Raw genomic sequence first — 13511 nt, 5'->3', positions numbered from 1 at the left:
CATTCATCGCCACCTAGTTTGACTCCACTCACTTTCACACATTGTTTGGTACAGTCAGCATCTACTAAGCTTTCTCTTTATCCTGTACTTAGCCCTCCGCTTTTATGCCCACGTATCCAAAATTATAGAACTTAACTTTTGGCCGGGTGCGGTAGCTAACTCCTATAATCCTAGCACTTTGGGAGGCTGACGTGGGCAGATCACGAGGTCAGGAGTTCAAGATCAGCCAGGCCAACGTGGTGAAACTCCGTCTCTACAAAAAAATACAAAAATTAACTGGGTGTGGGGGCACATTGCTGAAGTCCCAGCTACTCGGGAGGCTGAGGCAGGAGAATTGATTGAACCGGCACCCAGGAGGCAGAGGTTGCAGTGAGCTGAGATCGTGCCACTGCACTCCAACCTGGGCTACAGAGTGAGACTCAGTCTCAAAAAAAAACCATAAAAATAAAAACAAAAACTTAGTTTTCATTTTATTACAGGCAATTGGATAATATATTGTAGGAAGAAAAGAACTATGATTCAAACAGTTTAATGAAATTTCTTCAGTCAAGCTTTTTTCCTCTTCAGTTTTGTGTACATTGTCTAGAATAATCTTTCCCAAGCTTTTTGCATGACTACTTCATTTTCGCCTTTGAGGCTGCCTGCCTTTTATCTTGGATTAAATGTTTTATCTAAATTCTCAATATTTGTCAGAGCACCTTGTTTGAGTCTAGCTAGCACTTTAGATATTATTTGGTAATTTACTAATTTATCATGTATCTCCCCCAGTAAATGTTGAGCTGAGAACAGGGACTTCAACTGTTTTACTCACATTATATTTGTATTGCTTTGCACAGAGACTAGATATTAAATTTATTAAAGATAAATTTATTATTATAGATAGAAATAAGGAAGTGATGCTACTATGTATTCAAAGCTTTATATATTCCTAGACCTTTGCTTATCTGTTAAAAACAAGACCTAGCATATGACATATATTAGATGCTCAGTAAATATGTTTAATGAATAAAGCCAAAGTTATCTTCTGGAATGATAATATATGAGCTCTAATACACCCTGGTAGTTAGAATTATCTAGTTCTTATGCTTTTTTGTTGTTGTTGAGACAGAGTTTCACTCTTGTTACCCAGACTGGAGTTTAATGACACGACCTTGGCTTACTGCAAGCTCCGCCTCCTGGGTTCAAGCTATTCTCCTGCCTCAGCCTCCCGAGTAGCTGGGACTACAGGCGCCGCCACCACATCTGGCTGATTTTTTGTATTTTTAGTAGAGATGGGGTTTCACCATGTTGGCCAGACTGGTGTTGAACTCCTGATCTCAGGTATTCCACCCGCCTCGGCCTCCCAAAGTGCTGGGATCACAGGAGTGAGCCACCGTGCCCCTTCTAGTTCTTATACTTTTATGAAAGACAAAGAAGCTGAAGTGCTGCCCTGACCCCCCGGCCCCGAAAAAAGCTTGGTAATTAGTAACATGCTGAAGATCACATAGTTTTGTTGTGGTGATCTGGCCTGTTTTTGTTTTTTAACAACAAAGCCCATGTGTTTTCTTGCACTTGGTTTACAGTCTGACTACTGCCATTACGTTAATTTGAAAGAATTTAAACTTAAATCATCAATTTCTTCACGTGAAGAAATGGACCATCTAGATTAGATGATTTCTAAGGTCTGCTGTGATTTTAAAGTTATGTAGTGTTGTGGTTGTATTCTTCGCAGCAGTTCAAGAATATTGCTTTTAAAGGAATTTGTAGTTCGTTGTTGGGAAATGTTTCTATTATTTTGCTTCCTCATAAGTGATGCTCATTTTTCAAAGACAGACATATACATTTTTAAGTATGTGTATGAGTAGTATGTGTATTTCTGTCTACAAAATTATAAAATGATGAAACTATTCTCTCATACCTAGAATATAAAAGGGAAAAAAGTGTGAATTCTTTAAAATATTTTTCTATGTCCTAATCACTGGAAGTCCTGTAGTTGTTTCAAACTGTGCTGTAAAATTTGTCTTGTTGCTTAGGTTCAAAATATATTTCCATGTTTTAGTCAAGAAAAGTACAAAGTGGCTTGACAGAAAGTGAAATTAAAGACTGCTGGTAATCCCTCGAAGAGACTGAGTAATAGGAGTTAACAAATATTTGAGAGTGGCATTGGAGACAAATGGCAGATTCAGGATAGGCTGTTTCTGCAGGAAGCATGGTTCTGGGTGAGTGCTGCTCATAAAGTCATTGAAAGTTATTCCAGGAGGTTTAATAGAAATGTTTGTTTAGCAAAGACAACAGATTTTGCTATTTTGACTGCAGTGATTGTATTAATTCAGATTTATGAAAGAAAGAGCCCAGAATACAGAAATAAGAAAACAATAGAAAATTTAAGCATGTCAAGAACTTTAATGCTGGAATTGTCAGAGCAACCACAAAATTACTGGGCATCAACAGACTCCTAAGAATTAAGAGAAATTGCAGAATGTAAGCCATGATTGTCATTTTAGGAACGTTATGCTATAGCACAGGTTTAGGATTGGGCAAAAGAGTTGATTTTTAAGGCTGCATTGGTGTTCTCTCTCTCTCTTTTCTTTTTTCTTTTTTTTTTTTTGGAGACAGATTCTCGTTCTGTCACCCAGGCTGGAGTGCAGTGGCTCAAGCTCGGCTCACTGCAACCTCCGCCTACCAAGATCAAGCAATTCTCCTGCCTCAGCCTCCTGAGCAGCCGGGATTACAGGCACGTTCCACCATGTCCGGCTAATTTTTGTATTAGTAAAGACAGGGTTTCACCGTGTTGGCCAGGCTCGTCTCAAACTCCTGACCTTGTGATCCTCCCGCCTTGGCCTCCCCCAGTGCTGTGATTACAGACGTGAGCTTCCATGCCCAGGCTGGTGTTCTCTCTTAAATGTGTTTCAATATGGTGGACATTTATTGAGCACTTAGTTTGTGTTGGGCGTTTCAACAGGAGGCACTGGTATGTAAAGTAGCTTGTTCTAGTTCGTATATCATTTGCACTTTGCTTAACTCGTATAAGTACTTTTTACTGTTTAATAAATAGTTTATTTTATTAGAAAATACTTCTCTGATCTCTCATTGATGCCTTTCGTACTATTTTAACCATTGTCATCTTTGGACATCTGTCTCAATTGTGGGTAAGACTTAACCTTTGGACTAGAGAGTAATGCTGCTTAAAAAATAATGATCGTTGGTAGTCTGTTAAACAGATTTGCAATTCCAAAGAGAAAAAAATGCAACTGTTTTCCACATACTTCACATATATTTTGCAAATCTTATGCACGTAATTCACATATTTTGCACATTTTAAATGTAAGATGATTTGCATGACAATCCCCTTAAGTTTTTAACAGTGTTAGTTTATTGTAGGTGCATATGTACACAGTGAAGACTGTGTAGGTCAGTTTTAACCTCAGGCAACATGAGGTTAACAGGATGTTCACCTTACTAATGTTCTTTCATACTAATTTTAATGCTTGTTAAACTTACATTTTATACTTCATACTCATTTTGCCAATTCACAAAATTGGCTTATTGAAAAATGATGAAAATAGTAACAAATATCATTTGTAAAAATGCTCCAGTGGAAATAACTTCAGTGTGAATACAGAATTAGGAAATGTATGTAGTTTTGGCCGGGCACGGTGGCTCACACTGGTAATCCCAGCAATTGGGGAAGCCTAGGTGGGTGGATCACCTAAGGTCAGGAGTTCAAGATCAGCCTGGCCAATATGGTGAAAACCTGTCTCTACTAAAAATAAAAAAAATTAGTCAGGCATGGTGGCTGTCTCCTGTAGTCCCAGCTATTGGGGAGGCTGAGGCAGGAGAATCTCTTGAACCCGGAGGGCAGAGATTGCAGTGAGCAGAGATCACCCCAGTGCACTCCAACATGGGCGACAGAGTGAGATTGTCTCGCAAAAAGAAAGAAAGAAAGAAAGAAAAAATGTATGTGCTTCAGAAGAGATTCTATGTGTATGATGTTTTCAGACATCAGCTGATACAGATAAGGAAGGATAATGACTCTCTGAACTTATTTTTTTTTGGCCTGCATTCCATTCACCATTGGTCAGTACATTGCCTATCAAATACCTACATGTCACCATCAGAGTTATCACATCATTTTAAAAGTACATTAATTTCTCTGGTAATGAATTTAGTTAGGTAATTACTTCACATCTCAGTTTAAAATGTGTTATGCAATATTATGGATGAATCCAAAGTTACAGAAACATCACCCAGAGTTGTATTCCTTTAAACCAAGTACAAAGTAAGATATGTTGCCCAGAAGCTTGTAAAAAGTGTTAACAGTAATAACAAATATAATCAGGGAGAACAAGCGCTATTGGAAAAGTATTATTGATAAAGAACATTATGTAATTAAGTGACAATGTGGAAAAGCAATTCCTATAATTTGCCTTCTAGAAGATATTATTCAGACAAAACCACTGCTGTACAGTATATGAATCATATGATGTGTGTTACATGTATCAGTGAGAAGTCCATAACAACTCATTCTGTTTATCTCTGGAAACCTTTGAATATAGACAATGAGGCTATGCTGGGAAGTAAGTTTTGGTGTGGACTAGAAAGGGTGACTCATGACCTTTAATGGTGGAGCACCAGCTATTTGAGCAGTAGCGAAGGTGACTGTAAATAAAAGGAACTATACAAAGAAGCCAATCAACACATCCCTTTCTTAAAACAGAGCAGTTAATTATCAACCATAAACCATTTAATGGTGATTCAATATTGAAGGGGCTAGAAAACACCAATCAAATTTTGATCTCTTGAGTCCAATCATTTTTGTAATGCTATATGAAAAAGTGGGCTGGAAGTTATAAAACTTCTTCCTATAGTACTGCCTGTATAGAGGAAAAATATTCACGTGAAATTTTTGAGATGAGGACATAAATTTAAAACATTTCCTTGAGACAGTGTTAATGTTGGTAAAGGGCTTTTCCTTGATTGTAGACACCTTGCTCAAGTGGCCTATCAGCCAATCCAGTGTCTTGAAGAGCCATCACTTCAAGTCTTCTGTGAATTTTAGTGGCAAAGAGATCAGATTATTTTAAGATTACACAACTCTCGTGCAAAGACTAAGTCTTATAGAGCTTTATTTTTTCCCCCACTGTCTCATTATTTTTGCTTACCACAGAAACATATTTGGGGGCTTATTTAAAACCATACAGCATAAAAACATAATAATATAATAACGTGAAAGAATGCTTCCCTGAGTTGAATGCAAAGGACAGATTGGGAACCCATTTAACATCATCTACAGGTAGGTTTTTGGTGACCTGAGGTAAAAAGATTATTTTGAGACAAAGTATGTAGCCAAAAAAAAAAAAAAGTGTACATGTGGATCAATGAAAACAAGAAATGGAAACCACGTTTAGTCTTAGAATAGCGGAAGAATGGCAAGCTTCCTTTCTTTTTTTTCTTTGAGACGGAGTCTCACTCTTCTGCCCAGGCTAGAGTGAAGTGGTATAATCTCGGCTCACTGCAACCTCTGCCCCCTGGGTTCAAGCGATTCTCCTGCCTCAGCCTCCCAAGTAGCTGGGATTACAGGCACCTGTCACCATGCCCAGCTAATTTTTTTTTGTATTTTTAGTAGAGATCGGGTTTCCCCATGTTGGCCAGGCTGCTCTTGAACTCCTGACCTCAGGTGATCCACCTGCCTCTGCCTCCCAAAGTGCTAGGATTACAGGCATGAGCCACTGTGCCTGGCACAAACTTCCTTTATGAATATATTACTGTAGTATAGAACGGTATTGTAGGAAAAGCAAAGCTGCCCATTTACCGTTTTTATAAAGGTTCAACAAGTTGTACACTAAAAGCTTAATGCTGACCTGACTTTATACGACTTCTTAAAGAAAAAAAAAAAAATCACCTTTTTACACAAGCAATTGAACTGGAATTGTGTACTTGTGCTTTTTAGAAACCATTCAGTGCCCCTTATTTTATGTCTTTTCATCACCACTGTGCTATGGCAATGTAGTCAGTGATCACTGTCTCCTTTTACTTCCCACCCAAACAAGAACCAGTTTGAGACATTTTCAGTACTGGAATAAAAAATTTTTTTAAAATATTTTCTTTTGTTTATTTTCTGCGAATTACAGTTACTAACATTTTTTAAATGCCATGTCATCTATCAGTGGTCAGTCTTCTAGAAGCGTGTAGACATGTTTTTGCACAATATATTTTGGAAGAAGGGGAGATTTTCATCAAATAATTTTTGTATTTTTTGTATTCACTATCATAATTAGTAAATGTATAAATATATTTCTTCTATACATAAATTGAGATGGCTTGCTGCAATGTCTGCATTTTATAGGTTAGTCTTTCTAAGACTGAACTTCTGAAGCTCTTGGACTTGCACGTCAGGGAAAGTCCCAAGAGATGTACACAAATACCTTTAAAATAGCCTTCTGGACTCAATTGTTAGATTTCGCAGAGTAATGGTGAAGTTAAAGAGATTAACATGTTTTTCCATTAAATGTATTTTTCTTTTTATAAGTTCATATTTAAGAGCATTCGGAGTGTTTTCAGAAAATTCTGTATAGTGCAAATTTTAATAATAACTATGACTGTTTAAAAAATTACTATTTGCAGCATGGCGTGGTCACTCACGCCTGTAATCTCAGCACTTTGGAAGGCCGAGGGGGGTAGATCACGAGGTCAGGAGTTCGAGACCAACCTGGCCAACATGGTGAAACCCCATCTCTACTAAAGATACAAAAAATTATCTGGCGTGGTGGCAGGCGCCTGTAATCCCAGCTACTCGGGAGGCTGAGGCAGGATAATTGCTTGAACCCAGGAGGCGGAGGTTGCAATGAGCTGAGATCTCGCCATTGCACTCCAGCCTGGGTGACTGGGCAAGACTCCATCTCAAAAAAAAATTAAAAAAATTAGTATTTGCAGATGTGAGACTGTACATATATATTTACACATGTACACACACACACACACATATCTTTTGAATTTTGTGCTATGTGCATATATTACCTGGTCAAAACATATACAGGTATAAACAAATAATGAAGGCAGTTGTTAGTGTATAATCAACCTTACCAATGAGAGCTCTGACCTTTGCCCTTAACTCTAGGCTCTTGTAATGTTCTGCGACATAAGAGTGTCACTCCTGGGGGCATTGGCTGTGGGACAGTCTAACAATGAGATTTATGATAGGTTTTGTGCTGTGCCATATCAGTTTTTACCTACCTCCAGAGGAACTTGAGTTCAAAGCTCTTAGCCCAACTTCTGGGAGGAACTGTAGACTGAAGGTCATCCACACAAACAATAGGTGATCAAGCTCTAATAAAAACTCTGAACACCAAAGGCTGGAATGAGTATTGTCCCACATGGTGACTGGAAAGAGAGAATGCCTCTCCGTGGGAGAGGGACTGGAAGCTCCACATTGGACCCATGCTAGACTCTGCCCTATATTCCTGTGATGCTTAATTTTAGGAGTCAACTTGACTGGATTCAGGGATACCCAGATAGCTGGTGAAGCATTATTTCTGGGTATGTTTGTGAGGGTGTTTCCAGAAGAGACTGGCATTTGAATCAGTGGGCTGAGTATGGAAGATCTACCCTGATCTAATGTGGGCAGGCACCATCCAGTTGGCTGAGGGCCTGGATAGATCAAAAAGGTAGAAGAAAGGCAATTTGCTCACTTTGTCTCATCTGGAGTTGAGACACCCAGCTTCTCTTGCTCTTGGACATTAGAACTCCAAGTTCTCCAGCCTTTTGGCATCAGGATGTGCACTAGTGCCCCTTGGTTCTCAGGCCTTTTGGATTTGAACCAAGCCATGCTACCAACTTCCCTCATTCTCCAGCTTGGGACTTCTCAGCCCCATAATCATGTGAGCTAATTCCTGTAACAAATCCTCCATCATTTTTATCTATCATTTATCTGTCCTATTGGTCCTGTTTCTCTGAAGAATCCCTAATACCAGGAGTGATTCTAGAGGAACAGAATTGTAAGGATGAGCTTCCTAAATTGGTTTTGGGACTTCTGGAATTGGCTCTCTAGTGTGATTATATTTTAGGATGCTAAGGACTCTATTTCCAATAGTACAGAGAGCACTGGTTGTTCAGGGCATGAGCTGTTACACAGACATCAAAATATCTGCATTAGATACTCCTAATCAACCATCTGTAAGAGGCAGTAAATCAATGACTCTGTATATAATACGTTTGAATGTTTATGAAAAACTGAATGTCTTAGTCTGCGTTGTGTTACTATAAAGGAATACCGGAGGCTGGGTAATTTATAAAGAAAAAAGGTTTATTTGGCTCACAGTTCTGGATAGCTAGAAAGTTCAGCTTTGGGCATCTGCATCTAAGGGCTTCAGGTTGCTTCCACTCAAGGCAGAAGGTGAAGAGGAGCCAGCATGTGTACCTCACATGACAAAAGAGAAAGGGGGGCAGTGCCGGGCTGTTTTTTTTAACCTCAGCTATTTCTTGGGAACTAATAGAGTGAAAACTCACTTACCCTTTTCCACCCACAGGGAGGACATTAATCTATTCATGGGGGATCCACCCCCAGGACCCCAAACACTTCCCATTGGGATCCACTTCCAACATTGGGGATCAAACTTCAGTATGAGGTTCGGAGGAGACAAATATTGACCATAGTGCTAAGGAATATAATGGTATTTCTTGGTTATTCCTAATGTTACTGCACAAAGTAATGAAAGAAAAGAATGAGTTAAGGGATTCAAATTCCCAGCTCTAGCAATGCATACATGACCTCAGAAGCTTCTAGATGTACCCTGTGGGAAAATTTTCTCTCCTGGAGCCATAGGGCTGAAATTGCTAAAAATCAAACACAAGTCCTCATCATGCGATTGGCTGAATTAAATGGAAGTTGAATCCCCAGCCTCATAGGGCATCTACTGTTAAGGTGAGGACATTGATTGGGAAAGAATGGGATCCTGTAAGTTGATTTGGAGACATGTGGGGAGACATGATGAAGCTGGGGACATTGAGCACTTAAATGTTGATGAGTCTTTTTTGCAAGCAGAAGTGGCCTTCCCACCCCCAGAAGCAGTGGCATTCTCACCCACAGTGGCAGTGGCCTTTCCACCCTTAACCCTGCATTGTTTAAGGAAATGGCAATGGCCTCCCCTGAGGCATTTGCCAAGAAAGACAATGCTGATTCTCCCCATACCCACTTCTATTACCCCTTTTCTGCTTTTAGGCTTATAACTAGACTCAAATCCCAGCAGGCTCCTAAAGGTGAGGTACAAAGTCTGACCCATGAGGAGATATACTACACTCCAAAAGGACTATTTGAATTTTCTAGTTCACACAAGCAGAAATCCAGGCAACGTGTGTGGGAACGAATGTTAAGGGTATGGGATAATGGTGGAAGGAACATAAAGTTTGATAAGGTCAAATTTATTAATATGGGCTCACTAAATAGTAATCCTGAATTGAATGTTGCAGCTTAGAGAGTTAGAAAGCATACAAACTGGTTGTTTGGTTGGCTGAAACATTAATCAAAAGGTGGCTCGCCATGAGCAAGTTGAAGATGCCTGATCTCCCTTGGCTTAATGTGGAGGAGGGAATTCAAAGTCTTAGGGAGATTGGAATGCTAGAGTGGATTAGTCACCTAAGACCTACTTACCCACACTGGGAGGGTCCGGAAAACACACCTTACCAATACTTTGAGAAATAGATTTGTGAAGGGAGTGCCAGCATCCTTGAAGAGCTCCGTGATCATTCTTCTCTGCAGGCCAGTCTTTACAATGGGAGTCGCAGCCACTCAATTAGAAAACCTAAATGCAATGGAAATAATTGGATCTCAGATGGCAAGGGCCAAATGCTGACACTCAGCTGTGAAAAGCAAGGTGGGTGTGGTACTGTTACAGACAGTAGCCTCAAAGCAGCAATCAGGATAACCTGACTCATGCGACCTCTGAAAGTGGTTGTTTGATCATGATGTTCCTAGAAGTGAAATAGATAAGACGTCTACTAAATTCTTACTTCATCTGTATAAGGAGAAAAATTATAGGTCAAGTGAACAAGCAAACATTTAACCTGAATCATAAAAACATCATCATAACTCCTCAATCAGTTCCCAGTCTTGAGCAGATTTACAGACCCACAACTCCTTGAGTGAGGGAAAGCCAGGTCCCATTAAGGAAGGACCCTAGTACAATACCAAAAATTTATCATTTTAATCTTTCTTCCATTCTTCCCCAAAGAGACCTATGGTCTTTTATCAAGGTAATTGTGCGTTGGTAAAAAGGAAGTAATCAGACCTTTCAGGAATTACTGACGAGTGTTCTAGTAGTTCCTGAAAGGTCTGATTATTTCCCTTTTCCATGAGACCAAAAGCATCACTGTGGCTGTCCAATCAGAGTAGGGTCTTACGGAGGTCAGGTGGTCAGTGGAGTTTTAGCTCAGGTCCAACTCACAGTGGATCCACTGGGTCCCCAAATCCATCCTATGTTATTTCCCTGTTGTGGAATGCATAATTAAAATAGGCATACTTAGCAACTGGCAGAATCTTCACATTGGTTTCCTATCCTGTGGAGGGAGGGCTACTATGATGGAAGAGGCCAAATGGAAGCCATTAAAGCCGTCTCTACCTAGGGAAATTGAAAATCAGAAGCAATACTGCATTCTCAGAGGGATTGCAGAAATGGGTGTTATCATCAAGAACTTGAAGGAGACAGGGTGGTATTTTCACTGCATCAATGTTCAATTCTCTTATTTGTTCTGTGCAGAAGACAGATGGAGAATGACAGTGGATTATTAGAAGCTTAACCAAGTGGTGACTCCAATTGCAGCTGCTATACTAGATGCAATTCCATTGCTTAAGCAAATTAACATAGCTCCTGGTAACTGGGAGGCAGCTTTTCATCGTGAGCAATTTTAGGCCTCCAGACAAATATTTAAGAATGTGTCAAAATTATTTCCGTCCTATGGCATAGTGTGGAGCAAAAACTATCAATGATAAACTTCATCCCAAACCACTGCAGCATACATCTTACATGAATGCGTAAGACTGAGCCCTATCAATCGAAATCGAAATCTAAAAGTGCATTCTTTCCAGCACTGTTCACAATAGCAAAGACTTGGAACCAACCCAAATGCCCATCAGTGATAGACTGGATAAAGAAAATGTGGCACATATACACCATGGAATACTATGCAGCCATAAATAGGATGAGTTCATGTCCTTTGCAGGGACATGGATGAAGCTTGAAACCATCATTCTCAGCAAACTAACGCAAGAACAGAAATCCAAACACCACATGTTCTTACTCATAAGTGGGAGTTGAACAATGAGAACACATGGACATAGGGAGGGGAATATCACACACTGGGGCCAGTTGAGGGGTGCGGGGCTAGGGGAGGGATAGCATTTGGAGAAACACCTAATGTAGATGACGGGTTGATGGGTGCAGCAAACCACCATGGCACGTGTATACCTATGTAACAAACCTGCACGTTGTGCACATGTATCCCAAAACTTAAACTATAATAAAAAATAAATAAAAGTGCATTCCACTATGTCTCTTAGTAAAACTCATTGAAGAACATAAAAATCAGATGTTGAGACATACAGTTTTTTAAATGTGGCTCAATTATTTAAAACCTAGTATACTTTGACATACTACTATATAAATGATAATAGCTAAGATCGATCTAATACATGCAAGACTTTGGCTTAAGTACTTTTTAGATACTAACTCATTTACTCTTTATAAAAACAGTATGAGGTAGGTACTCTTATTTTACTTATTTTATAGATAAAGAAACCTAGGCATATAGATATAAGTGACATACTCAAAGTCACACAGCAGGCAAGTGGCATAGCTTTGGTTTGTACCCAGGTGGCTTAGCTCTGGAATCTGTACCCCTGTATTAGTTTGCTTGGGCTCCCATAATAAAGTACCACAAACTGGGTGACTTAAATAGCACAATTATTTCTCACAGTTCTGAAGGATAGACGTTCAAGATCAACGTGTTAGCCAAGTGTGGTAACGCCTGTAGTCCCAGCTGCTCAGAAGGTTGAGGCGGGAGTATCGCTTGAGCCCAGGAGTTTTTGTGTGTGTGTGTGTGTGTGTGTTTTTTTTTTTTTTTTTTTTTGAGACAGAGTCTCGCTTCTTGCCTGGGCTGGAGTGCAATGGTGCAGTCTCAGTTCACTGCAACCTCTGCCTCCTGGGTTCAAGCAGTTCTCCTGCCTCAGCCTCCCAAGTAGCTGGGATTACAGGCACATGTCAGCACACCTGGCTAATTTCTGTGTATTTAGTAGAGATGGGACTTCACCACATTGGCCAGGCTGGTCTCGAACTCCTGACCTCAAGTGATCTGCCTGCCTCGGTTTCCCAAAGTGCTGGGATTACAGGTGTGAGCCACCGCGCCTGGCCAAGCCCAGGAGTTTGAGGTTGTAGTGAGCTTTGATGTAGCCTGGCCTACAGAGTGAGACCGTCTCTAAAAACAAACTAACAAACAAAAACAAGATCCAAGTGTTGACAGAGTTGGCTTCATTCAAATACCTGTCTCCTCAGCTTGCAGAAGGCTGTGTCTTCATTTTGTCCTAACATGGTTTTTCCTCTGTGCACACATGTGTCCTAAACTCCTCTTCCTATAAGGACACTAGTCACATTCTATTGGAGCTCACCCCAATGATCGAATGTCACCTTAGTTATCACTTAAAGACCTTTAAATACCATGCATTCTGAGTGGTATAATACATGAAGTTTGGAGAGGCATAATTCAGGTCATAAAAGTCCCTAACCTAACCTCAAGTGATCCACCCGCCTCAGCCTCCCAAAGTGCTGGGATTACAGGGATGAGCCACCATCCTGGCCAACATGGTGAAACTCCGCCTCTACTAAAAATACAAAAATTAGCCAGGCGTGATGACTCATGCCTGTAATTCCAGGTAGTCAGGAGGCTGAGAGGCAGGAGAATCGCCTGAACCCAGGAGGCATAGGTTGCAGTGAACTGCGATCGCATCACTGCACTCCAACCTGGGCAATGGAGCAAGACTCCATCTCAAAAAAAAAAAAAAAAAAAAAAAAAAAATCCCTAACCATTAAAATAGTGAATATTTTACCTATTATGTTTGTAATTATACATGTGTGCACACACACCACACATTTGTGTTCAAGATAGTTGAAAATCACTTAAAAAGTAGAAAGATTTTCTCCCTGGCATATATGTATATACATACACACACACACACACACACACACACACACATATATATATATATATATAACCTCTTCATGGCACTTGGTTGGATCTAGCTATTGTGCCATGGGGTGTTACATTAGATTTTGTTGTGCCTACATTCATTCAAGTCAAAATAGTCTGCACCATAACGATCATCGATAACTCCCGAGGATTCAGTGCAGAACGCCTGTCTGTAAACAAAAACAAAGACTTGGTTTTTGACATTTTGGAAAACTTCCCCCTTTGTTTAGATAGACTTCTGTGGTAATATCCGTGAGTCAGGTTGAATGAAACTGCTAGAAATTAGGATCCAGATACAA

This window comes from Macaca mulatta, chromosome 2 (genome assembly GCF_049350105.2).
Source record: "Macaca mulatta isolate MMU2019108-1 chromosome 2, T2T-MMU8v2.0, whole genome shotgun sequence".
NCBI lineage: Eukaryota > Metazoa > Chordata > Mammalia > Primates > Cercopithecidae > Macaca > Macaca mulatta.
Note: the sequence above shows the minus strand (reverse complement) of the source record.